This window comes from Microtus pennsylvanicus, chromosome 6, assembly GCF_037038515.1.
Source record: "Microtus pennsylvanicus isolate mMicPen1 chromosome 6, mMicPen1.hap1, whole genome shotgun sequence".
NCBI lineage: Eukaryota > Metazoa > Chordata > Mammalia > Rodentia > Cricetidae > Microtus > Microtus pennsylvanicus.
Window position 1 is genome coordinate 110,740,739 of NC_134584.1, and position 26,430 is coordinate 110,767,168.

At 45.0% G+C, this 26,430-nt stretch overlaps 1 long non-coding RNA gene and 1 other non-coding gene across 3 annotated transcripts; both read left to right on the plus strand.

Moving 5' to 3' along the window:
• Positions 1 to 8,122: 8,122 nt before the first annotated feature.
• On the plus strand, positions 8,123 to 21,549 carry LOC142852973 (uncharacterized). 2 transcript variants are annotated; one of them, XR_012911041.1, is made up of 4 exons: positions 8,123 to 8,703; positions 16,588 to 16,729; positions 18,543 to 19,639; positions 21,382 to 21,549. It is a non-coding gene; the product is annotated as an uncharacterized LOC142852973 (long non-coding RNA). The 2 variants fall into 2 exon arrangements; XR_012911040.1 differs by lacking the exon at positions 21,382 to 21,549 and having other exon boundaries at positions 18,543 to 20,046.
• On the plus strand, positions 19,705 to 19,773 carry LOC142853238 (small nucleolar RNA U54). Its single transcript, XR_012911156.1, has one exon. It is a non-coding gene; the product is annotated as a small nucleolar RNA U54 (small nucleolar RNA).
• Positions 21,550 to 26,430: the final 4,881 nt, after the last annotated feature.

A 26,430-nucleotide genomic window follows, 5' to 3' on the forward strand; every position in this document is an offset into this window, starting at 1 on the left:
TAGCACTGTGGCCGCCCTAGCTCAGACACACCTTGTTAAAGAATCAGCTGTTTGCTTCCAACCCCTTCTGGAAGTTCATGTTAATCAATGAACAATTCATGCTAATCAAATTGAATACAAGGCAAGGATGAATGAGCACAAGAAGATACGCTTGTGTGATAGCCACGCTGACCCGGATGGCCTTAGGCTCTCTTTTTACTTCAAAGGAACTGAATGCAAACAGAAATGAGCAACATGGTAGTGGTCCAGGCTATAGGATGCTGAGAACCTGTTGAGATAAAAGGATGCTGCAATGCAAGTTGAAGCATTCGAAGAACAGGTTTTTTTTTTCTTAAAAGCAAAAAAAAAAATATGATCTACTTTGATCAAATTTTGTAACTCAAAAACTGGTCAACTACCGATTGATGAATGAAATGTGTCTTATGGGCCCATGCGACAGCTGTGCCCACTGCAGGCCCCAATAAAGCTTTAGGTGTGTCAGCCTTGGTCCATCCCAGAAGGGGACTGCTTCCCAGAGACAGAGCCTATAGATGAGCTACCTTCGCTTGATGGTACACAACCCAGGGTCTTGCGGCTCCTGATGACATCTGTGCATTAAATTGGATTTCTTCAGGTTGGCTGTACTTCCCACCTTGATCTTGAGCCCCCCACCGCCATGGTCAGCTAACTTGGTGTGTCTGCCATGAAGAAATGCCTGTTAATAGCTCTCATTCTGCTGGGATTGGCTGGCAAGGGTGAAGCAAAGGAGGAGACTCTGACAGCCTGAGCATGACTGAGCTATGGCTTGGCCAATTAAGGACTTCATACTAGAATATTCCACACGTACTATAGGATAGTGAAGAGATTCATCACCTATATTTAAAGTTGAATTTACTGATATTTTATGGTATTAGATATTATTTCTATTAACATTTTATGCTGAAATTACAGAATGATTCGTGAGTACTGAATTTTTGATTGCTTTTACAGTTGCTGGGACACTATTAAACTTGATTTACGTTAATAGTGCTGTAAGAAGATATTAACAATGGAACTTCCAAAAGCACTTAGCATCTCATAATTGGAGTTAAATGACAAAAAAAATGAAGAGATAATAAAGTGAAGAGAGGAAAGGAGAGAGAAAGTTTTGACAATATTCTTTTCAACCTGTGGTTCTTAATAAGGTTTTTCACAGGATTGTTTTAAGTTCGGAAGGGATCAAACCCCCGATCAGGAGAGGTGATGCTGATTTATTAAAGGAATTTTATAATATGGAATTAAGACCTCGCTCCAGGTAGAGAGCACGGAATTTAGCACTTCTCTGAGAGAAAATGTTCTGATTTCCAGGAGAGAGGAAAGTCCAATTACCGCCTCCTTATTCCCTTCGTTATGTCAAGAAGATCGTCTAATATTTTTTTAAAGTGAAAATTGATTCAGCTGTAGCTGTAGAACACAAATAAGGAGGCATTTGTAGCCAAGATGTCAAAGCTTAAGCAATAACCACAATCACTGTAGTGAATTTTAGCACACCCTCACTCTGCGTAGGTGCGATTGGAGGCATCTCGTTTAACCTCCACAACATTCCTGGGCTTAGCTGCTGCACAGTGCTTTTCGTGACCGTGATAAATAACCAGAGAGAGCTTAAGGGAAGAAAGGTTTATCTGGATTCATAATTTCAGTCTCTGATTGGCTGGCTCCATTGCTTTGAGCCCGAGGCAAGGCAGGAGGACCTTTGTGACTGGAAACAGCGTGGTCTGCTCTTGGCAGCCAGGAAGCAGACAGTGAGGTTCAGGAAGGGGATAGAGGTGAGATCCTCTCCACAGTGATGCCTCCAGTGGCCTCTTTCCTCCAAATGGGTCCCATTTCCTCTCGTCTCGCCTTATGCCAATGTATGATGGATCTCTGAAGGGGTCAATACATTGATCAGGAGAGAGCCAAGAGTTATGGACTCTCCATCATCTGAGAACCAATTCATCAATAGACGGGTGTTTGGGGAATTATTTCATATCCAAACCACAACAGTTACTGTTATTACTTCCAGTTACAGCTGAGGAAAGGGAAAGACTGAGTGACTTTGAGTTTTGAAATAAGATTTGACTCTTGCCTAGATTGGCCTTGAACTCATGGTACTCCTCCTGCCTCAGCCTCCCAAGTGCCAGGATTACAGAAGTGGGCCACCATATCCAATAATTCATCATATCCAATAATTCACTGACAACAATAGGTAGTGGTGCCAAGCTTTGAACATAGGCTGTCTGGCTCCCAATAGGTCTTTACCTTCTACATTCTTCTGGAGTAACAAGTTAAAGTCACACACACAGGGGACCTACCTTCTATGTGACTCTCTTGGACCCAGAGCTCTCTATCAGGGGATATAGGAGATATTCCTCCCTCAGAAAAACACAACATTTAAAAACTGTGTTAGTATACGAATGAACTTGAGTATAAGTGATGCTATTACTACATTAACACACTATTTTTGACCCTCAAGTTCATTTCTTTTTTGCATGATTTTAAAAGAAATCAAGAGGCCAGAGAGGTGGCTCATCAGTTGAGAGCTTGCTGCTCTTGCTCAGACCCGAGTTCGCTTTTCCACCTCCACACTGGGCAGTTCGCAACCATCTGTAACTCCAGCTCCTGTGGTCTCTATGGGTGTCTGCATTCAGATGCACAATCCATCTCCAAACCATATACACATAATTAAAAATAAAAATAAAATTTCTTTAAAAGATAAGAAATCAAAGACAAAGATTGTAATGACCAGAGAGATCAGCTGCTTAGCATGGCAAATAGAACCAGGATTCGAACACACACTATCTCACTCCAGATTACAATAGAATCTGGGAAACCATGGTGATGAGGGAATGGGAACTACGTAAGATTTCTGTCTCCTTGGCTTTTCTGGGGGCGGAGTGACTGTCATGTCTTGGATCTTTTCCTGTCCCTTTGTTTTCTCATTGATCTGTCTTGGTTTTCATGGTCTTCATCTCAATATATAGCCATCTTTCAGAATCTAAGAGATCAATTCCAGGACCTTCTGGGATACCCTAGTCTAAGGATGTTGGAGAGTCATAAGAAACAGTGAAGTGATTTACATGTACTCTGTGTATAGTCTCCTATGTTCTAATCTTTCTAGGTGACTTGTAACACCCAATTCAACAATATTTTCCTAGGTATTTTAAACCATCTCTAGATGGCTTACAATGCTGGGTACAATGTCAATGCTATTCAGATAAGGGCACATTGCTTAGGGAATGACAACGGAGTCTGCATCTTCTCAGCAGGACCAGTTTAGAAGATGATTTTGTACAGCACTTGGCTGAATCCATGGATGTGAAACCCTTCAATACCATGCTTCCTTTTTAAAATTTTTTTATTTATTCTTTGCACCTTTTATACCATGCTTCCCAATCCCACCTGCCTCCACCAAACAAAATAAAATTTAAGAGGAAAAATATAAAAAAGAAAGAAAGGGGAAATCTCTTAATGGAAGCTGCAGTGTGACGCAGTGAGTCCCACAGGAAACCCCTGGATCCATGCATTTTTACATGCAGGCGTTTATCGAAAAGAATCATTATCTGATTCTAGACCCCCTGGTCTCTACTGCACCATTGATGCTCGACCCTCACTGGGATTCTCCCTGGGTATCCTATTGCTGCCCTGTGTTGTGGTGATCCTGCAGCCCTGGGTCATTCCCCTACCCCTGCTCCCTGCTTCAGCAGGGCACAGATGGGGTGGATGTTGGGGTGGGCCAACACATCACTCTGGGCAATGCTGGTGAGCTCACTCTGGGGTGAAGACAGGGGAGTGCTGGTGACTACCCAGGCCCAGAAGCATATTTTGTTTTAGTCAAAAAAAAAAAAGAAATATTTTTTAAAATAATGCAATAAAACCAAGGAGAAAACAAACAAACAAAAAACAGAAACAAAAATCCAAGTGAATTCTTACTTGGGAATGTAGTCTATACACTACCATAATATTATTATTGACAGTGAATATTGGCAGAGTTGAGACCTGCTTCTAGTTAGGATTCTGACTTGGGCTACTACTTGAGAAACAATGTCCTGCAAACTCCAAGAAGTCACAGTCACACTGTTCAGCCTTCACCATTCAGAGCAATAACTTGGAGTTTCTGTCTTAAGTGAAAGGGACTCTTATTCATTCTCCTTCCCACGAACCTATTTTCTTTGAAGCTAAAACTAGGGTTCTGAGAAAGTACTCAAGTCTAAATTTCAGCCTAGACTTAAATACATTTTGAATACAAGTACTAAGGAAAAAATCCATTTTTTTGGTCCTTAGTTTGCCCCAGGAACACACATGAACAGACACATACATTATATACATTCATGCATGAGCACATGCCACAAGCACACGCGCGTGCGCACACACACAAACACACATGGTCTTGGATCCTCTCTAGATAAGGAAGAAATCTAAATGCATACAACTACACCACTATCATGTTAAGGTTAATACCTGTTTTGCTTTATGATAAAAGTAATCCCAAGTTATTTCTGGTTGAATTGGATCATTTGCATGAAGGATGCACAGTGGTAACTATAACCAAGTAAATGGGATTTATGTTGTAAACTTTGTCTAAAATCCACTTCTCCTAAAGGCATGGTGGAAGGGGAGCAGAAATGCCCATTTTGTTAAGCAAGGAAACTGCTCCAGGAATCTAGGATGAAATATTTTCTTTGTAATTCTAACTCACTTAAAACCATGTGATTCTACTGATTTATCTTTAGTTCTTTCTTTAAAACTCAAGAGTGGACAGCGGAGCATGGAGCATGTATAGACTTCATTTGGAAAATGGCTGTGTTTTACCTTAAAAGTGATTGGGGATGTGAATCTGGGATCCTGTTAAGACCATAGCTAACAAAAGGCATAGAATAAGAAGGGATTGGTCACCAATACGCCAACGATAGATGATTGAATGGATAGACACATGAATAGATTAATGAATAGATAGAAAAACAGATAGATGGATAATGCAGATGAATGGATTAAGAGAGACACAAATGGATAGACAAGTAGATGACAGATAATAGAAAGAAATTCATAGATCAATACATGGTTAGAAAATGGATAGTGAGATGCCCATGGATGAATAGATGACTGGGAAGCGGAATAAATAGTTGATATCTAAATGAATATAGCTAGATGAATAGACAGAAAGACGCTAGAGCTTGATGGATGCAAGGGTGAATGTGGAATGAAATTGTAGAAAGATGCAAAGTTACCACAATATTGTGACTGTAACCGACTGCAGCGGAATACCAATGAAGGTAAAGACATCGCTCTTTGTGAAGGGTTTTAAACCAGTTTAACTGTTTGGGTGGTGTATAGAGCCAAGTAGGAAATGAGTTAGGAAGAGCTCTGAACTTTCGCAATAAAGGACCCCATGATATGAACAAATAAACAGATGGGTGCACCATTATAGAGGACTCCGGGATCCCCCACAGTGCACTATCCAGGCCTACTTGGCCTCTTCAACATCTGCTTGAGCAATGACCCGGTGCAGAGATGGAGGACCATGGTCACTCACTTCCCTGGCAGACAAAAGACATTCCTGTTGGCCCCTTCTTTAATTCGAATATTCTTATGGTACTGGTAGACCTACTTAGGAGGGTCTAGGGTTGTAATTAATCCATGTCACAGGAAGATGTAGTATCGTTGGGATTTATGAGTGGGTTTGAGCTGCCATAATGTGTAGGGGAACCTCAGCCTGTGTGATATAAATGCCTCTGCTAATTGGATTGCCAGAGCTAATCAGAAGCCAGAAAGGGAATTAGAAAAAGCGGTGTTTGCTACTCGTGCAGCTGAGGTGCTGCTGGTGGCTGATAAAGTGGACAGCTCCTTTCAGAACAAGGGGTGCTGGAATTGAATCCTCATGTAGGGGTCTTACTCCTGACAGCTAGGCTATCTTAAGTGACACATCCTCTTTGTCACCAGCCCAGGTTGAGACAGGGCCATGGGAGAAAGGGCAGACTGATCGCAAAGATTTTTTTTTTCTTTTTTCATTATCAAACTGCAAATTCAGAGTGAGGAGAGAGGGAAGGAAGGAGCAGAGACCACTGGGGGAAGGTGGTCACCAGCTACTTGCTGAGAGTCGGCAAAATGAACGGAGCAGCACACGGTTAAGGTGGGCTTTCCTATTCCAATTAACCTAATGTAGATTATCCTCTGTAGACATGCTCAGAGCCTTATCTCCTTGGATGTTTCTCTGAATTGAAGTTCTACTACCAGTAACACGCGAGTGCCCAACACCGCTTTGGGATGTGGCTTTGGGAGTGGGAGCCATGTCTCCATGGCCAAGAGGTACATACAGGACAGAGTCACCTTGGCTTGCTAGTGAGCCTTCATGCTCAGGTGCCAATTTTGCTGAAGATGAGAGGAGGGGGAGAAGACACATTTTACTGAACAGGAGCAATTTGTAGAGCAGAAGGGCTTGGTCTGTAAGGAAGGTCAGGAAACAAGACCTGGTTTGAAGCCTCTCGCTTTGGGGAAAACCATCAGAGCTGAGAGGGAACTCATGGTCTATCCTTGGTCTTTCTATGTTTTGCATGGGAGTCAAGATAAAGCACACATATGTACACGTATGTTTACTGTACTACCCCTCCCCCAGTGGTTCCTTCCAGCAGAAGGAATACAAGGTGTCTAAGGAGAGACTGGACGCTACCTCTGTCCTATTTGCCTAAACCTTCAACATTCTCTGCAGAGGAAAGCAGGTCTTTAACATTTGGTTTTTACCAAGCTGAGTTTCCTGAGGTTCTCATTAAATCCTACATCGCCCCCCCTTTCTTACCCCCTCTTCCCGTGTTATTATCTCTCCTTTGCCTGCATTTCTTCTGGAGCCCTCGCTACGTGCCCCAAAGCCCTGGCCGAGAGGCAAATCCTTAGCCTCGATGAGTAGGCAGCAAGCCCCTCTTGCACACAACAAAGAGTCTATTTTTTCCCTGGCTCTATCTTTTGGGCGACACGATAAAAAATAACCCTGTATTTATGCAAATTGCAAAGTAGCGTGTGATAATGAAAACAAAACAGGGCTGGCCCGCAGCCAAGACATGGCGTTGACGGGGGCTCCCGACCATGTGGCTCCTGATTCTTCAGGGAAAGCAGCTGTAGAGAAATGAGACTACACAGCACCGTCCTCTCACGCGCACACCCTCATCGGCACGCATTCCGGTACCCGTCACCTCGGAGCTGGCCAAACTTGGGGATCCAAAAGCGGTCCTGCTTCCTAGCGCCGTTGAGCTCTGCAGCGTCGTCCCCCACGAACCTCCCTGCCCCCTGCTCCTGATTCCCTTTCAGGAATTTACAAACATTTTTCCCTAGATCAATATCCGTATTGATTATTCATTGTGAGCGAGTCGTGTGTCTTTGGTGATCCAGCTTGCAGAGGGTAGCCGCTAAAGGCTGCTGCAGGGGGAGAAATAACAGAAGGTGAGAGGGACTCAGCTCTGGCTGTGGTCTGCGGCTGTCACATCTCAGGAAGGAAGAAGAGGAGGACCGCTCCCGGATGCAAGGATGGAGAAGGGTGGAAGAGAAAGAGGGAGCAACTGCAAGAGAGAATGGTATGAGGACTGGACATCTGGTCCTAGGGATCTCAATGGTTTGGAGGAAAGCCCCATCATCTTGGGTGTGTTGCTAGGTGCAAAATGCTGGGGGGCTCTTCTGCTCTGGGAGCGAAAAGTGACTCACGGTTTTGGTGTCTTCCTACGTAAGAGCTTTTGGTGGGGGGGATTCCTTGGCTTGCTGACAGAAAAGGAAGGATGCAGCCAGCAGTGAGGTTAAAAAAAAAAAAGCCAGGATTCCTTTCCAACCGCCTCGCCGAGGATGTGCGCACCCGTTCGGTTTGATTTGAACAGCTTGCTGCTCTAAATGGCATGCGGAAGGAGGATAATTAAAAAGGCCAGCATCACTTACTAAGTGAGTAAACACAAAGCCGTTCCAAACGTGCTCTCCAGCTAATGAGAAGCTGTGATTTCTTATACTTCAAGGCAAAACAAGACAGGGATGGGGGCTCAGCCGAGGGGATGTGTGCATGTGGATGTTGGTGGGGGTGGGTGGTGGTCCTCGGTGATGGAGATAAATCGACTAATTGTTGGCGATGTTTAAAAAAGGGATTACTGGAAAAGACGGTGAGATGATGACAGGAAGACATCTTGGATCAGAGCCAAAAAAATAATAATCAAGGCAAATCAAGTCTGCAGTTCGGGGAAAACACCCATGGCTTGGGAAGCTCCGATGGGAACATGGGAACCGCTGGAGTTCCTCAGCTGAGTCTGGGAATATTGTTGTGGGCACGAGAAGACAAGATCAGAAAAGAGTCATGGCATGCCAGATTACACAGCTATGCCTCATGCTGAGAAAACAAAAAACAAAACAAAAAAATCCCAAACCAAATCCACACCAGACCCAAACAGTGAAAGCCAACATATCCATTCCTTTGCATTGGAGCCTTTCTGCTGGCTCAGAATCGCTCCACCTATTTAAAGGGACTCCAATGTGTGCCTTCTGCTAGGAGCTGCTCCTCCTCGCTCTTGTCTCCAGGAGCTGCCTCCACCATCACAAAAGGATACTGGGAAGAGGAGTTTGGGGAGATTCAGTTTTCCATTGGTGGGGCTTTCGGCAAACGTGCCAGGTGATCGTCTTTGCCATTTGGACCGACATATGGCAGCTGGTTTGGGGAGTCTTCTGTTGTCACCCAGCTGTGGCTTGGTGAGTCCCAAACCAACCGTGAACTCTTTTTTATACAGTGTTCTAAACACACATGGACAGAGTGGGGACCCCCAAGGAATAAAAACAATTGGATTTTCTTTTCTCTGGGTGTTCAGTTAATTGAGCTATACAGTTCTCTTTCCCACAAGTGGAAACGGGACTTTCAAAACATCCTGGAAATGGTAGTTAAGATAATTTCCTACAAATGGGTTTTTTTTTTAACTTTTACCTTGCTTCTTAATTTGGGCTCCTTTATATCTCAAGTTTCCCTGAGCAGTAGAAAGAACATTCCTGCAGACTTATTAGAGCTCCAAAGAATAGGGACTAAATCCAGCTATGGATGGTTACGGTACCTCTCTGGGTGCCGTTAGTGTTCATAGAGACCTGTGTGCGTCTGTGTTGTTTGTGGGTACATGTGTAAGCGTCATGTGCAGGGCGTGCTTACATGCATGTGGCTTGGGGTCTGTGTGTCTCTGGAAGAGGGAGGGAAAGTGTGAGGTTGGGGCAGACTGGATGCTTGGGTATTTATGTAATTCATGCAAAGCATGTTCTATGCTGCTAGGCAGACAGCCGCCCATCCCTGGACTCTGTGGCTAGGGAGGGCCTGCACAGACCTGATCTGAATGCTAAATGAAAGAGACAAAATTAGCATACTAACCAAGGACGTCAACCTCTCCTCACAATCAGTAAATGGCCATCCCCCTTTCTCTAAAGCCAGCACAGTCATACCCGCCAGCCACTTAACTGTGTCCTCGGCCGGATCCTTTTGTTTGTTTGTTTGTTGTTGTTGTCTTGTTTTTCTTTTTGTATTTAATGAAAGACTGGAAATTCATTAATGAGAAAGGAAAGAGGGGCTTCAAGGGGTTGTAATGGAAACAAATGATCCTCTTTAAACCTCATAACAGCCAAATCCAGGGGGGTGGGGCTTGCTTTCTCCTCAGTGGCTGGAGAATAGGAAATTCCACAGACAACGGACCAATTGACGAAAGCCAAAGAATGTGCTGCTAGGGAATAGTTTTGCTCTGTGGCACAGACCAGCCATGATCAACACGTCTGTGTTAATAAACCTCAGTGACATTTAGCATGCTAAGGCTAAATGACAGGTGTGGTCTACCAGATGGCTTTCTATTCAGGATCAGGCACAGGTTATCAAGGTTTCTCAACCTTAAAAGGTCAGAAGAATATCTTGGAACCTTTTGAACAATTGCTCCTGACCACCCCTTCACCCTGTTTTTTTTGCAGAGTCTCATTTTGTAGCCCAGGCTGGCCTGGAAGTCATGCTGATCTTTCTCTCTTAGATTCTAAGTATCAGGAGTCCAGGCATGAACATCCTCAGTAGGCTTGGCTCTACCCCCTCCCCCTCCTCCTTTTTTTCCTTGAGTCAGGGTCTCACATAGCCTAGGCTAAGCCTCAAATTTGCTATGAAGTTAAGGATGCCCTTGAACTTCTGATCTCCCTGTCTCCACCACCTAAGTGCTGGGATTGCAGGTATGCTCCAACCTGATTAGTTTTATGAAGCCCTGGGAATACAACCTAGGGCTTTGAGTAGGTTAGGCAACCCTTCTTGCTGAGCCATGTCCCCATTTCTTGCCTTTACTTTTGAAGTAAAAAAAAAAAATCTTTTTTAGAAACTATGCATTGGGTCTTTTGCAAAACAGTAGTTGCTTTTATTTTGATCTCTGCAATACCGAGGTAAGCAGAATGCTGGTTAAGAGCTGGCCAGGTCACCCAAAGTATTGGGTTGGCGAAATGCTTCTTTTTCTTTTCTCATTTCTTTAGTGTTCCAACAGGTGCTAGATTTCTTTCTATCTCTTCTTTCCCTTTTTTTTCTGATACTGAAACTAAACCTTGGGCCTTGGATGCACTAGATAAGAACTCTATCATTGACTTATATCCCTAAACCCTCTTTTTGACTTTTCTTTTAAATTTGAGAAAAACTCTTAACAAGTTACTCAGGACATCGTGAATTCACACAGTAGCACAGGAGGACTTTGAACTTGGGATCCCTTGCAGGTCTATGCCAACAAACTTGGAACCTTATTTTATTTTTAATTTTGATCACTTTATCCTTAGAGACAAATTTCTGTTGCATTGTTCTTTGCTGGTTTGCTTTTAAAGTGTGGTCACATATTCTGAAATGCTCAAGGATGAGTGACCCAGTTTCAAGAGACAATACACAGGAGAAGGGCTGGCTAAGGTGATCTAGAGAACAGAGAAAGCCCTTACCCCTATCTGGCATTTGGGAAAATAAAAGCCCTTCCCCCTGTTGCCTGATTTTCCAGTGTTCCAACAGGTGCTAGAATTGGTGCATTTAAATAGAAAAATACATTAATTTTAACTTAAAAATACCCTACTGAGGATTGACTCAAGGGCCTCATACATCTCAGGCAAGCTATTTCCACTGAGACACATGCACAGCCCCGAACATGATTTAAAAACCTAGGTGCTGGAGGGAAGGCTCTGTGGTTGAGAACACTTGCTCTTTTCGCAGAAGATCCTGATTTGGTTCCCAGCACCCACACAGTGGCCCACAATCATCTGCAACTCCAGTTCCAGGGATCCTAAGGCCCTCTCTGCCTTCTGGAGCCACCAGGCACACACATGACACACATTCATATATTCAGACAATACATGTACATAAAACAGAAACCTTTAAAATAACCAAAAAAATGGACCAAACAACCAACAAAACCCCAAATGCTACCTGTGGCTTAAATAACTCATACTTGGCATATTTTTAATGGTATATATTCTGCCACTTTGAAGTTATTTCATTTGTTTTTGTTTTGTTGTCTTGAGACAAGGTTTTACTACGTAGACCCCATTGGCCTGGAGCTCACTTTGCAGCGCAGGCTGGCCTTGAATTCACAGGGATCAGCCGGCCTCTGCTTTCCAAGTGTTGAGCTGAGAGGCCCACTCAGGTTGCGGCCATTGTTTTGGTCTAAAAGACCTAGCAAGGGTCATTTTATGTTTTAGTAATTGAAAATACATTAAGCACAACATGGCAAACATCATGGAAATCCTTGCTCTATTGGCTTAGGAGGAAAAGGCTAAGTAAAAACAATAGGGAGGAGGGAAATGAAAAACACCTCAAAGCAGCCGTGCTCTGATTCCAGTTTATCTGAGGCAGAGGCCTTCACAAAGGTTTCTTTCTTGACTTCATAACTTGGAAGATTAAATATATAGAAATGAAGAAATCTCTCTCTCTCTCTCTCTCTCTCTCTCTCTCTCTCTCTCTCTCTCTCTCATATATTTTATCATCTAGCCCAGGCTGGCCTTCAGTTTGATATCGTTTGACCTCAATCCCCCAAGCGTCGGAGTTCTAAGCATAAACCATCATATTTGGCTTCTCTAGTACTTTTAACAGTCATTTATGGTTAGGATTACCTTAACTTTCTTCTCTTTTTAATTTGATTATTTTTGTGTGTGGTGTATATGTGTGTATGCATGCGGGCACACAGCCACAGGTGTGTGCATGGGTGTGCATATTCGTGCATGTGGAGGCCAGAGGTTGAAGTTGGGTGATTCGGGCCTACTCTTTCACCTTAGTTGTGAGCCAGGGTCTCTCGCTGAACCCGGAGCTCACTGATTGGCTAGACTGACTGACTAACAAGCCCTGGGAATTCACCTGTCTCTCTCTACCTTCCCAATCACCAGGGCTACAGACTTGTGCCTTGTATTGGTTTTTTATGTGGATACTGGCAATCCGAACTCAAGTCCTCACAGTTGGGTGGCAAGTCTGAGTCATCTCCTTAACCTCAACATTTCCTTCCTTCCTTCCTTCCGTTCTTTTCTTTCTTTCTTTCTTTCTTTCTTTCTTTCTTTCTTTCTTTCTTTCTTTCTTTCTTTCTTTCAGTGTTTAATGTGTCTTATCCCTCTTGAGTAGTTAGGGGGGTAGAAACTAAGAAGATGAAACTTTCCAGAAGAGAGTGGGCCTGCCTGAAGTCTGTAAGGAAGCTTCCCTGGTGCTTTTCCCACAGGAAAAGGCTCTTTGGCAAATGGCAAAGGGCAGCGAGAAGGCCCCTGTTCTCACATAGTGACACCTCACGATCATACGAGGCTTTTCCAATCTTCAAAGTTCTCTTCACACATATCTCTTGCTTCCCCTTGCAGCCAGCGACATGCACGGCTTGCTATTTTGTGATTTACTGTGCAGATGGCATGCTCTAAGACAGAACTTGCCTAAGGGGACGCTAGCGAGAAAGCCATGGTGGTGCATCGGGGTCTGACTCTGACGTGATCTAGTCCTCTCTGAAAGGTTTTGTTAAAGACACCCTCTTTTGAACTCCTGACCAAAAGCTCATCTGCCTTCCTCATTCTGAGGCTCGCATTGTGCGGGCTGTGTTGTTTGTATCTCTGTGTCCTGTTAGCTATAAGCGACCATGGCTACACTACAGTGGCCACAGCAAGCCGCCCACCAACCTCCCAATCTCTAGGATTTGCACTCACATCCTTACTTCCTTTGAAAGCCAAGTGCAACCATCAGCCGATCTACATTTGCCGTTTGAGGGGGAACCAAGTGCTGGGGAACGAACCTTGTATATGTCAGGCAGACAGACATTCAATCCTGAGCCATGGCCTTTCTATATTTTCTTATTTATTTAAACATATTCCATGTGTGCACACATGTGTATGAAGGTGCACGCGAGAGTGTCAAAAGAGAGCCTATCGGAGTTGGTTCTCTCTTCTATTATGTGGGTTACAGAGATTGAACCCATGTGGCCAGGTTTGCAGGCGAGCATCCTTACCCACGGAGCCATCCTGCCAGCCCCTTTCCACTTTATTTTGAGACAAGGTCTTGCTAGGTCATCCAGGCTGGCCTTGAACTCATTCTGTAGCCCAGGTACAGACCCCTGCCTGTCACTGACCTCTTCACTTCTGTGTACTTCCTCATGAACACGCCTCCCGGCCCCTTGGGCTCAATCACACCACGCTTCTCTTCTCACTGTCCTGGGATTCTGTCTACCTCTCCTTCCTCCACCATACCCCCCTCCTCTGCTATATCTGCCATTATTCTATCCCTTGATTCACTTCTCGGCACCTCATCCCTTTTTTTCTCTCTTAGCTCTGCCTGCCCCGGAACAGGCCGGCATCCTTCTGTTCTCAGGTGTACACAGCTCGCCCTGCACAATGTACGGCGACCCCAGGCAGCTGACTACCGCTTTCCTCTCCGGGTGGCCTTTGCCTGTATTCTCACTTCTCTTTTCTTGGTCTATTTCCTCAGTGGTTTCCCCCAAGAGCTAGACTGCGCTCTTCATCCTCAGATGTACCCGTCCCATGATGCATTCTCTGTACCTCTTTAATTGAGCCACCACAGGGAGTGCAGAGGGGATGGTTCTGATGGCCTCTGGGGCATCCTTCAGAGGGTTGCTTCTTCCTACTTGGCTTTCAAGGTTACTCACGATCCAGGCATCACGTCCCCCTTGCCTTCTCTCTTATACATCTCCCATGTACTCCATGCCCCTTAACTCATGTTTCTTCTTTTCACTAGGATGGTAACCTCTACCACTCCAGGAGGGAATGGTCACACCCTACTTACTTCATTTGCCGGATTCCTCCACCTTCAAGTCTCCGGTCCATCAAGAAGCTTATGCTCCGCCTCTAAACCTCCACCTGGCTTCTGTGCGACCACAGGCCCCTCTGTACCACCCTTGCCTGTAGTGTTTGTCCTGTGATTAGGGTGGCCAAGTTTTCCTGTTGGACCATGAGCTGCATAGAGGTGGAGTCTTCACATTTACCCGTGTGCCCAGCACCTGGGCACAAACTAGGAGCTTCATAAAACGTTATTATTTCTATTTTTAACTCCTGTTTCTTCAGCTGGAGGATTACAAGGTCTCCGGTGGAATCAGGCGGAGGGAATGGTGGCCATTATTTCCTGTAGACAAAGAGGGATTTCCTATGGTGCCGTTCTCACCTACATCAGTTTTTTTATTTTTTATTTTGGACTCTACAGGTGTTAGTTGATGCAGTAGGAATTTTGGAGTTAATTAAAAGCCCCACTTACACCGAACTTTCTTTGCAGAATTCCTGGGAGGAAGAGTGGAAATTAGCAGTTCAAGGTGACCATTAGAAAACAGCCCGGCTTCTCTTGAGCGAGGCCTCAGGGAACTGGTTCACCCTGCTATTTTCGTTTCTACTTCCCTTTTGCCCTCTTAAGTCTGATTGTGTCAACAAGCGCCTGAGGTCAGGGACTGCTTCTTTGCCTGTCTCCCAGAGCAGACACAAGGGGGAGGGGGTGGGACTCAGTATGGGAGTAGGGGGAAATGGGGGGGGGGAGTCAGAACAGTGAGGAGGAGGTCCACCCGTGCAAACAGGAACACTGAGGTTGCTAGGGAAGATCTCTTCTTCCCTAAAGCAGAAAATGGTCCCAGGGATGGGTGGAGGGTTCACAAGGTCACAGCCCTAGATGAGGAGCTCTGGACTGCCTAAGGCTGCTAACCAAGGAAGAGTCAGTGCTCTCTGTGACTCCAGGGACAAGCCCTCCCTCACTGGTTGCTCATGCCCCAGGGGCCAGCATTACTTCCGTGTGCACAGGGCAATATTAACTGGATCCATCAGGAGATACACACACACACACACACACACACACACACACATATTAGAAAAGGGTTTGGATTTGAGAAGAGGATGGGAGGCCACAACGGGAGTTGTGGGGGCAGAAAGGAGTGGATATAATCAAGACGCATTATATCATGTATAGAATTTCAAAAATATTAAATAACTAGAATAGAAAATGACACAGCATCATTGGTACCTCACCTCCCTGACATTATTAGGACCCCCTAAATACATTGATTCTTATTATTTGCTGTTGTTTTGATCTATGAAGTCACTGCTGATTCCGAATTAGTGGATAATTGGTTACTCTTAGGCAAAGACTCTTAGGATCACTGCACTTTCATCAAGTATGTGTGTCTTAGGACATTTTATTAAATACGACAGTTACTTCATGAACAGTGAACTCAGCCACCAGCACGGTGGCTCAAGCCGGAGTGAGGAGTTTTCTTTTCTTGGGCATGCTAGCTATTATTTGTGTGTCATGTTTGGGGGCAACTTAACAGTGACGTCACCTTAGCAATGATGTCACCAACCTGAAATACACAATGTGAGAAATGGAGCCCCAGGGCAAGAGCCTGGTTTACAGAATGAGAAACGAATCAGATGGGGCCACCTCGCTTGGCTGGGGACTTGTCACTTCTCTTCTCCACGCCCGCGAATAACCAGGCAAATGCCATACATTTGGAGTCACAGCAGAATTTTAGGGGGTGTGCAAATTCCCCAACACAGGATCTATAATAAATGAGGCTGACTGCACAACCCAAGAATACCCGACAAAAATGAGAGCCTTTTCTTTTCTATTTTTTTCAATAGACTATGATGACCTGGCTCGTAGAACAGCCCTGACTTTGACATTTATTATGTAATTTGCTTAAATCTTATGTTATGTTTTTGATGTGCAGTGTATACATGTATGTATATGTGGGTGTGCAGGTGTGTGTACCAGTCCGGTGCATATGTGTAGGGCCCAGAGGAAGACATTGGTTGTCCTCTGTTTCTCTCTGCCTGACTGCCTTGAGACAGGGTCTCTCACTGAATGGGGTGCTTGGTGTTTCCTGGGGAGACTGGTGGCTAGCGAGCCCTACATGTCCTTCCGTCTCTGTGCCACTCTAGTGGTGGGGTTACAGGCTCATGCAACCACCCCTAGCTTTTTACGTGGATACTGGAGATCTGAACTCATGCTTGTATAGCAAGGTCTCTGACCTACTGAGTCACCTCTTCAGGCCCAAATTGGCTTTCTTAGAAGTTTTACTACTCATTAAATTAAAAGTTGTCTGGATTTGTGAATGGATATTGGTTTTGGTCTCCACCCCCCCTTTTTCAAAGGTACAAAACTGGTTTGCTGGGATGAGATACACAGCTTGGGTGATGATCATATTCCATTGGCTGTTAAAAGAAGCTACCCGCTGCTGTCCCTCAGCCTCAAGGACTCAAAGATGACCTCAGGAAAATGTCTGGGCCTTGAAATGTAAGTAAGAGTGTAAATATTTGCCTTGCGAGGTATTCTTTTGAGGTAAAGCACAGGCTCTTTGAGTCACATCTTTCCTTATATCTCATGTAGCAAGCTGCTGCTCAAAAATCCATTAAAGCTGTTTCCCTCCACTCCGCTCTCCTCCTCCTTTCTCTTCACGTCTCCTTTCCTATTCTGGAGTTCAACAGATGACATCCAACGCTCCCCTCCAGCCTGCACGCCCTTCCCTTTTTTCTCTGGTTTTCCTTTCACATCCCTCTTCCTTTTCCTTCTGTTTTTCATCACAGGGTCTGTCTAGGTAGTCAGTCCCCTTCAAACTCGGTACCCCTACTTCTGTCTCCAGAGTGCTGGGATTACAGGAAGCACTGCCACGTCCGGATCTGAGAGTGCTCTTTGGAAAGGGACTACTTCTTTCTGTCATGTTCTGCAACAATTCACCAGACAACTCCTTTGGAAAAGGGAGATGCCCCTGGAGATATAAGCCCCGGATCTTGGGAAGGATTATGCAGTAACAGCCCAGCTGGATGAGGCTGATTAGTGTCCAACAAGCAGGTCTTATGCGGTGGAGTAAAGGCTTAAAGAGGGCAGTTTCACAGTGCCCGAGGCTCGGCCGTTAGTTTGGAGCTGTGAGTTGTAGAGTGAAATGGGACCATTCTGGAGAAGATGCTGGAAGAAGTGGGTGGTACCATGGGATGACAGATCATTCCGGCAAAAAGTTCTGCCTAGGAGGGCAGCGGTATTAACAAAACTGTGGCAGCATAAGGAGCTACAATGGCAAAGCAGAGGCCAGAGTCTGAGGCATGAGCCGTTGAGAGACGAATCTACCACCCTGAGGGCGTACAAAGGAAGCCGAGTGCTGGAGGTGGCTGCAGAACCATCAAGGTTGAGACAGTGCCATGGTTCAGACTGGTTGACCTTGCTCTGGTCAGCAGAGATGGGTTCTAGGACAAACTATCAGGATTTGGGTTAGACAGGACCAGAGGGACTGCTGAGCCTTCACCTTCTTCTTTACATAAGAGGTAAACTTTGTCAGAAATAGCTCATATTGAGCCAACGGCAGTCTTTCAGAGAAAACAGGCAGATCCTCCCCTGCCTCCATCCCCGGGTTCTACTTTCTGTCTCCCTCACCCATCGTCCTCATCCCACACATGGCTGGCTGAAGCTGTGACCCACAGAAGCTGGAGGAAGAAGCAACCCCCTCAGAACATCTGCTGTCTTTAAGCTCCCAGGCTAATAGACTCAGGTGAAGTGCGGCTCGCTAAGCTATTATATTTGCATTTTATATTGAGCCTGCCTGGAATCCTCTCTTTGGTAGATGGAATTGATATTCCCGTCTGACGGCAGATGCTAAAGTATGAAGAGCTTCCACGAGGTTTTTGCCTCAGTGATATACTGAATATATAAAAAAGTACCCCAGCGGAGCATCCAACATTTTGGGCTTTTGTCTGTCCAGCCTGTTTAGTGGCTAATTTGGATTTACAGAATAACCTCATTCACCCCAGAACCAAGCAATGAATTATGGAACTAATAATAGCAATAGCAATCAAATGCTCTAAGAAATCAGAAAAAATAGCCAATGAAGTCATAGATAGCATGGAACTCCAGATGCTGCAGAGTCTAAGTGTCATTGTTCCTTGGACTAAAGCCGTGTGTGTGTGTGTGTGTGTGTGTGTGTGTGTGTGTGCGCGTGCACATGTATGCAGATACATACTCACATTCATGTACAAGCATGTAGAGGGCAGAGGTTAAAATATCTTCATGCAAATATGTAAATATCCTTAACATCTCTTCCCCTTATTCTCTGAGACAGGATCTCTTCCTAAATCTGGAGTTTGTTGATCTGAGTAGCCTGACTGGCCAGCAAGTGCCAGGATCTGCCCGCCTCTGCTTCCCCAGTGCTGGACTACAGATGTTTACAAGGATGTTGGGGATTTGAACTCATGCCCTCAAGTTTGTACGCAGGCACTGTATTCACCAAGCCATCTCCCCAGAGTCCAAGGCTCCCTTTTACACCAAGTCTGAAGAGTGATGATGACTGGGGGCCCTGGAAGATTAACTGCACGATGGAAAGCTGCTCTTCATGGAAAGCAAGGCTGGGAAACTGGATGTGGGCTCTTCCATCTTGGTTTGCACGGGACACTCACAGAGGCTTCCTTAGCTATTCTGTTCCTTATGGGGAATGGGTAGATGCGACCAACAGAGGAGGATCTGCCTGTCTGGCTCTGGAAACTTACACTTATTTCTTTAAAGAGTCCACAAGAGAGACGATCTGAACTCACAGGTGGAAGGCAAATGCTGAAGGCACGCACAGAATTCTGACAAGTATTGCGTGCTGTACCAAGAGAGTGTGAGCACTCACTAGCAACGTCCTCACGGATTCCCAGAACCATGGGGGTGGCTGTCCAGCTGTGGAAAGGATGTGCTAGGAATTCCGGTGATTCCTATTGGTATTCAGCATCTGGAGACTGCTGTGGTCTGGCTTCCTTCTTATGATCAGGTGCTCGGAGGAACAAGTCTTGGCTAACAAAGGGCTCCTCAGCCACAGCTCTTTATCTCTGTTCCCAGACATGACCTCCTCATATGAATTTAGAGCTGGGAACACAGGGATCAAGACAAGAAGTCTGCAAGTGATGGACTATGAATCTGGGATCCAGACTGGCACCCACTGAGGCCTAAGGCACTGGGTGGTCCAGGATTTGGGCACAGCTTCACCATACCTCATTTAGAAGCGGGCTTTCTCCCAGCTGAAAGGTGCCTCAATGAATGTCTATTTCCTGTCAATGCCACCCCAGTTATTAAAAAGGCGAGCAGACAGTAGTAACTACATGTTCTCCTTCTTAATACTCGGGTCTCAATGAAAGGCTATTCATTTAGATATGACATTCTTGAAATAAGCAATAAATCGAGGTTTGCCTTTTCATTCTTAAATCTTGCAACTGACTTCAGTTCCTAGACAATTCAATTCTATACAATGGCGATGAGGAGGATACATACTGTGTTGAACTATGGCGATATTTCTTATATGCTATTCTGAGCCGGAAAAGAAAATTCCACACGAACTAGCAATTCTTAAATGCCTTAGTTGTTCTAGACTGCTTGAAAAGCAGGTGTTTTAGAAATCCATAAAATAGTATGTGTAATATATATTATTATATGAACTTATTATACTATGTATATAAATTATATAACATATGTATGTTGTCTAGAGGGGAGATGGATCTCTTTCTATTCATGTCAGATGTACATATTTTTTCAAGCTTCATAGGCACAAAACATCAGTATGTGTGCATATGTACACATGTGTCTATGCGTTTCTCTGCATATATGTATGGGTATATACCATGCTTACATGTGCATGCATTTTTGTGCATGCTTACATGCATATTATATAGATAATGTATCTCTCTTTGTGTGCTTGCATGTGTGTGCATATGTACTGTGCATGAATATGAGCATGCCCGTGGAGTGTATGCATATGTGGACTGCGGGACAAGGAAGGCTCTATAGGAGGTACCTCCACTATATAACCCATCCACATTGGAGTATACTATGTTACTGAGCCCACGAATGAGATTGGCCAAAAATGGTGCACTCCATCTTTACATTGAATGAAGTTTTTTTCTTTTAAAATTGAAAACCATTTTTTTTTATTCCAAAAGACTGAGAAGGATGATACTTTAAAAATAATTCTAGTCATTTGAATTTAAGGCCCTGGAAAAAGAGCTCCATCTATGATCCAAATCTCTTTTCTGGCCCAGAGCCCAAAGCATTTTCATTAGCTGGAGAATGGATACCATTTCCTTCATTCCGAGCTTTGCCGCTCTGTAGTGTTTGTTCAGAGACAAGCTAACAAGTGTCAATGGCTCTGCTGCCCTTAATAATATGTCTCCTTCCCCTGGATGATCTATTTTAGTTGCATTATTGCCATTTAAAGGTGGCCTTGGGGTTGTACTCACACTTTCGGGGACTGCAGAAGGAACGCTGGGTTTCTCCTAGAGGATTTGGCCTCTTCCATTAGGGAGTTTGTATGAAGGAAAAGCCCCAATTGTTTCTGAAGATAGTCACACACACACAAGGCCATATAAAGCACATTCTCGACGCTCTGTGCTGGGTTTTTGGTGCTACTCACGGTGCTCTTGCTCAACTATGCTAATATTTCCTCAAATCCCACTGCAGTCTTTCCAATAAGTAAAACTGACATATAAGGTTAAAAAAAAAAGAAGAGCAAGGTCATCTATTAGGACAATTGGAAGGAGGGGCATGCTGCTGAGAAACCTGGTATCCTGCGCTCACATCCAGAGACTGCTTCTGCACGAATGTGGCAGATATTACACTGTACTGTAATAGTTGTGAGCATGGCTGGAAACCTTACACTGTCCTGGATGTGACTCAGAGTTCAGTGGTGACATCGTCTAAAGCAGAAGGTGCTGCATGTGGTGTGTGTGTGTGTGTGTGTGTGTGTACCACATGAGTGTGGATGCCTGGAGAGGCTCAAAGAGGGTATTGGCTCCCTTGGACCTGGAGTCACAGGTAGTTATGAGTCACATGATAGGAGTGCTGGGAACTGAACTCAGGTCCTCTGGAAGATCAGCAAGCATCCTCAGTTGCTGACCTGTCTCTCTGCCTTTCCACCTTACCTTTGGAGACAGGCCTCTTCATGGACTTGGAACTCACCGATTGGTCTAGCCTGGCTGGCTAGCACACCTTATTGGATCCTCCTCTTCCCATCCTACCCCCAGTGCTGGGATTACAGATGCACAGCCCCAGACCAGGCTTTTGATGTGGGACTAGGGATCCAGCTGAAGTGTTCGGGCTGACGTGGCCAAGCACTTTGCCAACTAATCCATGGTACTTTTTGATCAACTTTGAAACCATTTTTATTTTCCTTTAATAAAGGTAAGTGCGCTTTCAACAATCTGGTCTAAGGTTATCCAGACAGTCACAGTCAGTTACCATCTCAGGTACCAATCATCCTTTGACTATTGATGATGCATGAAGCCCAAACACAAAAGCTCACCAGCATAGCCAGATGTCAGGTATGGAACACTAAGCAAGTGGCTTGCACACAGTGGGTGCTCAGCAAGCAGTGTGTTGACAGAAGCCTATCTATTACACACTGGAAAAGTTCTTAAATAAAAGAACCACTGCCCACCAAAACAATGAGTGGGGGAGCCCATTCCCAACAGGTAGACTTACAATATAACTCCCTCACCCAAGGCCCAGGGATCATCACAGAAGACAGGGTGAAAAGATTGTGTCTCCTGGGAATGTCGGAAGCCACACCCATACAAGTTTACCAATATGACTGGCAAAATAGATGCTGAGCAAGGACAATCAATAGCCATGCTAATGTGGAGTGGGGGAGGGCAAGCCTTGGAGGCCTTGGCCCTACACAAAGAACTACAGGCAACTACAGAATGCTGAGACTGGAAGAAACAGTCTTCCTCAAGGAAGAGCACACCGACTGGTTATCCAATACCAAGTGGTCAGCCCTGAAAACACATTTACAAGTAATGTTATATAGACTGAGCAGATTGTAATTAAATATTTAGGAATACACGTATGTATGTATGTATGTACACAGTACACACACACATGCATGTAACAACAATGAATGGAAAAGAGACCATGAGTTTGAAAGAGAACTAAGTGGGGATAGATAAGAGAATTTGGAGGCAGGAAAGGAAGGGAGAAATTCTGTAATTATATTTTAATGTCAAAAATTAAATAATTTAAAATATTATTACACACAGTTATTCATCTTAACTGTCCAGGTATTTTGGTGTGAGTACATATTCTTTATTGTAAAATTTATATACCACAAAATTATTCATTGTAATGGTTTTAAGTACTCCAAGTCTTAGAGGAAGTGCTTACGATATTAACTCATTTGTTATGTAGACTTCCCAAGTTAGTATCCTTGCCAGTCAGTAACTATGATGCACAATAATGTCCTATGTCATATATGACCAAGCAATGATGACATCTAACACTGAGCTCTTAGACATTGCCTCTCTAATCCAGGTATTGAAGACCTGGAGTATGGCTGATTGCACTGTTAGGAAATGGTGAAGACTTCAGGGATGTGTCCTCGTGAGAAGTAGTAGGTGGGAGGGGAAGCCCTTGAAGGGTACACTGGGACCCTGAGGCCCCCACCCCATTTCCTAACTCCTGTGAAATGAACAGCTTTCTCCCCACCATGCTCTCTTCCGATAATGTTCTGCCTTGCAACTTGTCCAAAGTCAGGGGAGCGTGCAACTATGGATGGAATCCCCCAAAACCATGAACCAAAATAAATGTTTCTTCTAAGCTGACTGTCCAGGGTGTTATGGGTTGGACTGAGAGAAAGCCGATGAACACAGATTCCAGGTGTGGCTCTCAGGCTCTAGTGGGCATTACCTCATTTAGTCACTTTGATGGGCAGGTATACAACTATTAGCCTATTTTGTAGTTGAGCAAACTGAGGCTCAGGAAAGTAAGTGACAGGGGCAAGGGCATAGTCTTTGAAACAAGCAGATAAATCTAGAGTCTTATTCTTAGCCACCACACTACCGTTTCTGTTTCAGAGATGAACCCGAGGGGATATTCCATTGTGACATCCCTGGGAAGATAGTTCACCCCAGTCCAAACAGATAGGGATGGGCTGGTAATAAGAGTGAAACAGCCCCAATTCCATCTTTACTTCTTTATGAACCAGGGATGGTGGGGAAGGGAGCTGGGAGAGCGAGCCACTCCGTACTAATAGAGAAGAAAGGAAGTACTGAGAAAAGACCTGTTTAGCCAAGTAGAGCTGATCCTTTTCAACTGCTGGGCAGAAAGAGCTGCGATACTGTGAAGACGCTTCCAAAGTTTTTAGCATGAAAGAGACATTCCGAGAATTCAGCATAATAAAATTGCCACAGAGAACATTAAGTACTGGGAGGAGAAGAGACATAGGGTAGAAAGTCCAACCGAGAGAACCTCCTGAGGCACCACAGGGCAGAGGGTGAGGCTAGTCCTGGGGCAGAGCGACTGGAAGGGCCACTGGAGGGGAAGAGTGGTCAGGACAAGGGATACAAAAGTTAAGTTGAAACTGGGAGTGCTGATCTATGCTTGTAATCTTAGTACTTGGGAGTCAGAGGCAGGAGGACTGCCGTGAGCTGGAGGCCCAGTCTGGACTATAATGAGCTCCCGGCCAGAATGGGCTCATAGTGAGGCCAGGGCCTCATTTGATTTGACTGCCATAGTTAGTTTCTCATGAAACGGAGGACAGGAAGGCTTCCAAGACAAGAGATTTTGTATAATCAGGTTCTCATGTCTCTGGCCACCTCATAGTTACTGATCACCTAAAAGCACTAAAGTACCAGTTTAATTCCAAGGCAGCCAGTTCTACAAGCTAAAGGTGTGGAGAATGCCGAAATAAAGCTTTAGGCAGAGACACAGGTGGATAATGGGAGATGTGCACTTAGGAAAAAGCAATCCACCCACCCATCCATCCATCCATCCATCCATCCATCCATCCATCCACCCACCCACCCATCCACCCATCCAACCATCCATCCATCCACCCACCCATCCATCCATCTATCCATCCATCCACCCACCCACCCACCCACCCAACCATCCATCCATCCACCCACCCATCCATCCATCCATCCATCCATCCATCCATCCATCCATCCATCCACCCACTCACCCACCCCTTCATCCATCCATATATCCAAGGACCCTTCCACCCATTAATCCACAAATCCATGCATCCACACACCCATCCATCCATCCATCCATCCATCCATCCATCCATCCATCCACCCACCCACCCACCCATGCATCCATGCATCCATCCACCCATCCATCCATCCACCCACCCATCCATCCATCCATCCATCCATCCATCCATCCATCCATCCATCCATTCACCCATCCACCCATCCATGCACCTTTCCATCTATGAATCCATGCATACAGCCATGCATCTATGCATTCACCCATAACATCCATTGATCTATCCATCCACCCATTCTTCCTCAGCTTTTCTTAGGTGTCAGGAGCACCACACTGAATCTATTTTTTACTGAAATGCTGTTATCAACACGGTAGCAGCAGCTATCACACACACACACACACACACACACACACACACACACACATCTTGTTTGGGCTCAGATGCACTCAGCAAAGGGGGGCACATTGTTGTTTGGGGGGTGGGGAAAAAGGTAGACAGAGCTGTCCTGGGATCATTTCCACATTGGCAGCATTTCAACAGATAGCAACCTTCTGCTCAATGGCCGGGATCAGACCTTTTTATGAGTCATTGTAAAGAGCTAAGTGCATTGACATATACTTCATAAATGCTAAATAATAACAAGTCAGTGAACCTAGAAGTATTGGATTCAGTATTCGAGACATTAAATCCAAGTTATGCTGTTCTAGAAGCCAGGCAAACAAATAAATCAACCCCAAATCAAATAAAGGCACATCCATCCCAGCCAGCAGTGGGTGTCGTCTGGAATGTTCTTTCTGGGTGAGTGGCTCTCTCATGAATGGGCACTTGTTAGTATTTTACCTGACAGATCACCCACAACGCCTCGCCTGTGATTTGGGAGAAGAGTTTTATATTCAATCCACAGCAGACAACGGTGACACTATATTCTTAAGGCTCCATTTCCCTTTATTTGATGCCAGAAAATCATATCTGCTGAAGCCCTGGAGAAGAGCAACTGTCACCCCACTGAGCAATTAGCCTGATCCTGGTGGGGAGTCTCTGTAGGCAGCACTGGGAGACAGTGTTTGTATTTCAAAGCTAGGATTTAGTTTTCCTCTAAGATGTGAGGCTCTTTAGGGGTCCTTGTGATTCCTCAAGGCACACAACGTGGAATGCTTGCAATGCCACATAATCCTGTATTGGCAGAAGAAACGGACTGTGGTATAGCCCGAGTGGTTTTCCGATTCTCTGTCCAGAGCTCTAAATGTGGCCGGTTGCAGTCTGATGTGGAGGTCTGTCAACACTACCTTTTTTTTTTTTCCTCTAGGAACACATCTTGGTTCTACAAATACATACTCACCTAAACACATACCCTCTTAGGCATATTACAGTGATAGCCCCTTTGGGAGTTAAAGCCCAACTTGGTGTGGCCAAAGACTGACCTCAAAGCAGATCATAAGTTAGAAGATGGTAACAGTGACATCTCTGAAAGCAGCACACACGGACATGCTCACATTTGGCATACCAGATAGGAGGAGATACCATTCTCCAACAGTCATTTCTAAAAGAAATGTAACCTCATTCATTAGCAGGCAGGAGGAAGAATGGCAGGGAGGAACTCTAGACACTTGGAGAAAGTGTTGAGTGGAGGGCACCACCCAAAGGGATGGTACAGAGCCCAGGATCAAAGGGTAAAGCCCCCATCAGATGTTGGACTTGCTAATTCTACTTCTACAAATGCAAAGGCGAATCGGGCTCGTCACATCTGCACGGTGCACACGCAGCTCCCTGTGTCTCATTGCTCCGAGTGCAAACAAATCAATGTGTTCGAGGTTCCCTTACACAACAGCATGGCTCAGCCACTTGGCAGTGCCAGAAAGGCAGACTCCCTTTTAGCCTTAGAGATCCCAACTTGGGAGATGCGGGAAGAGGGCTGGGGAATATGGAGCGGAGGGGCTGCTCACCACACTTTTGAAAACGCTGCTTGGTCAGCTCTCGCAAGGGTGAAACACAT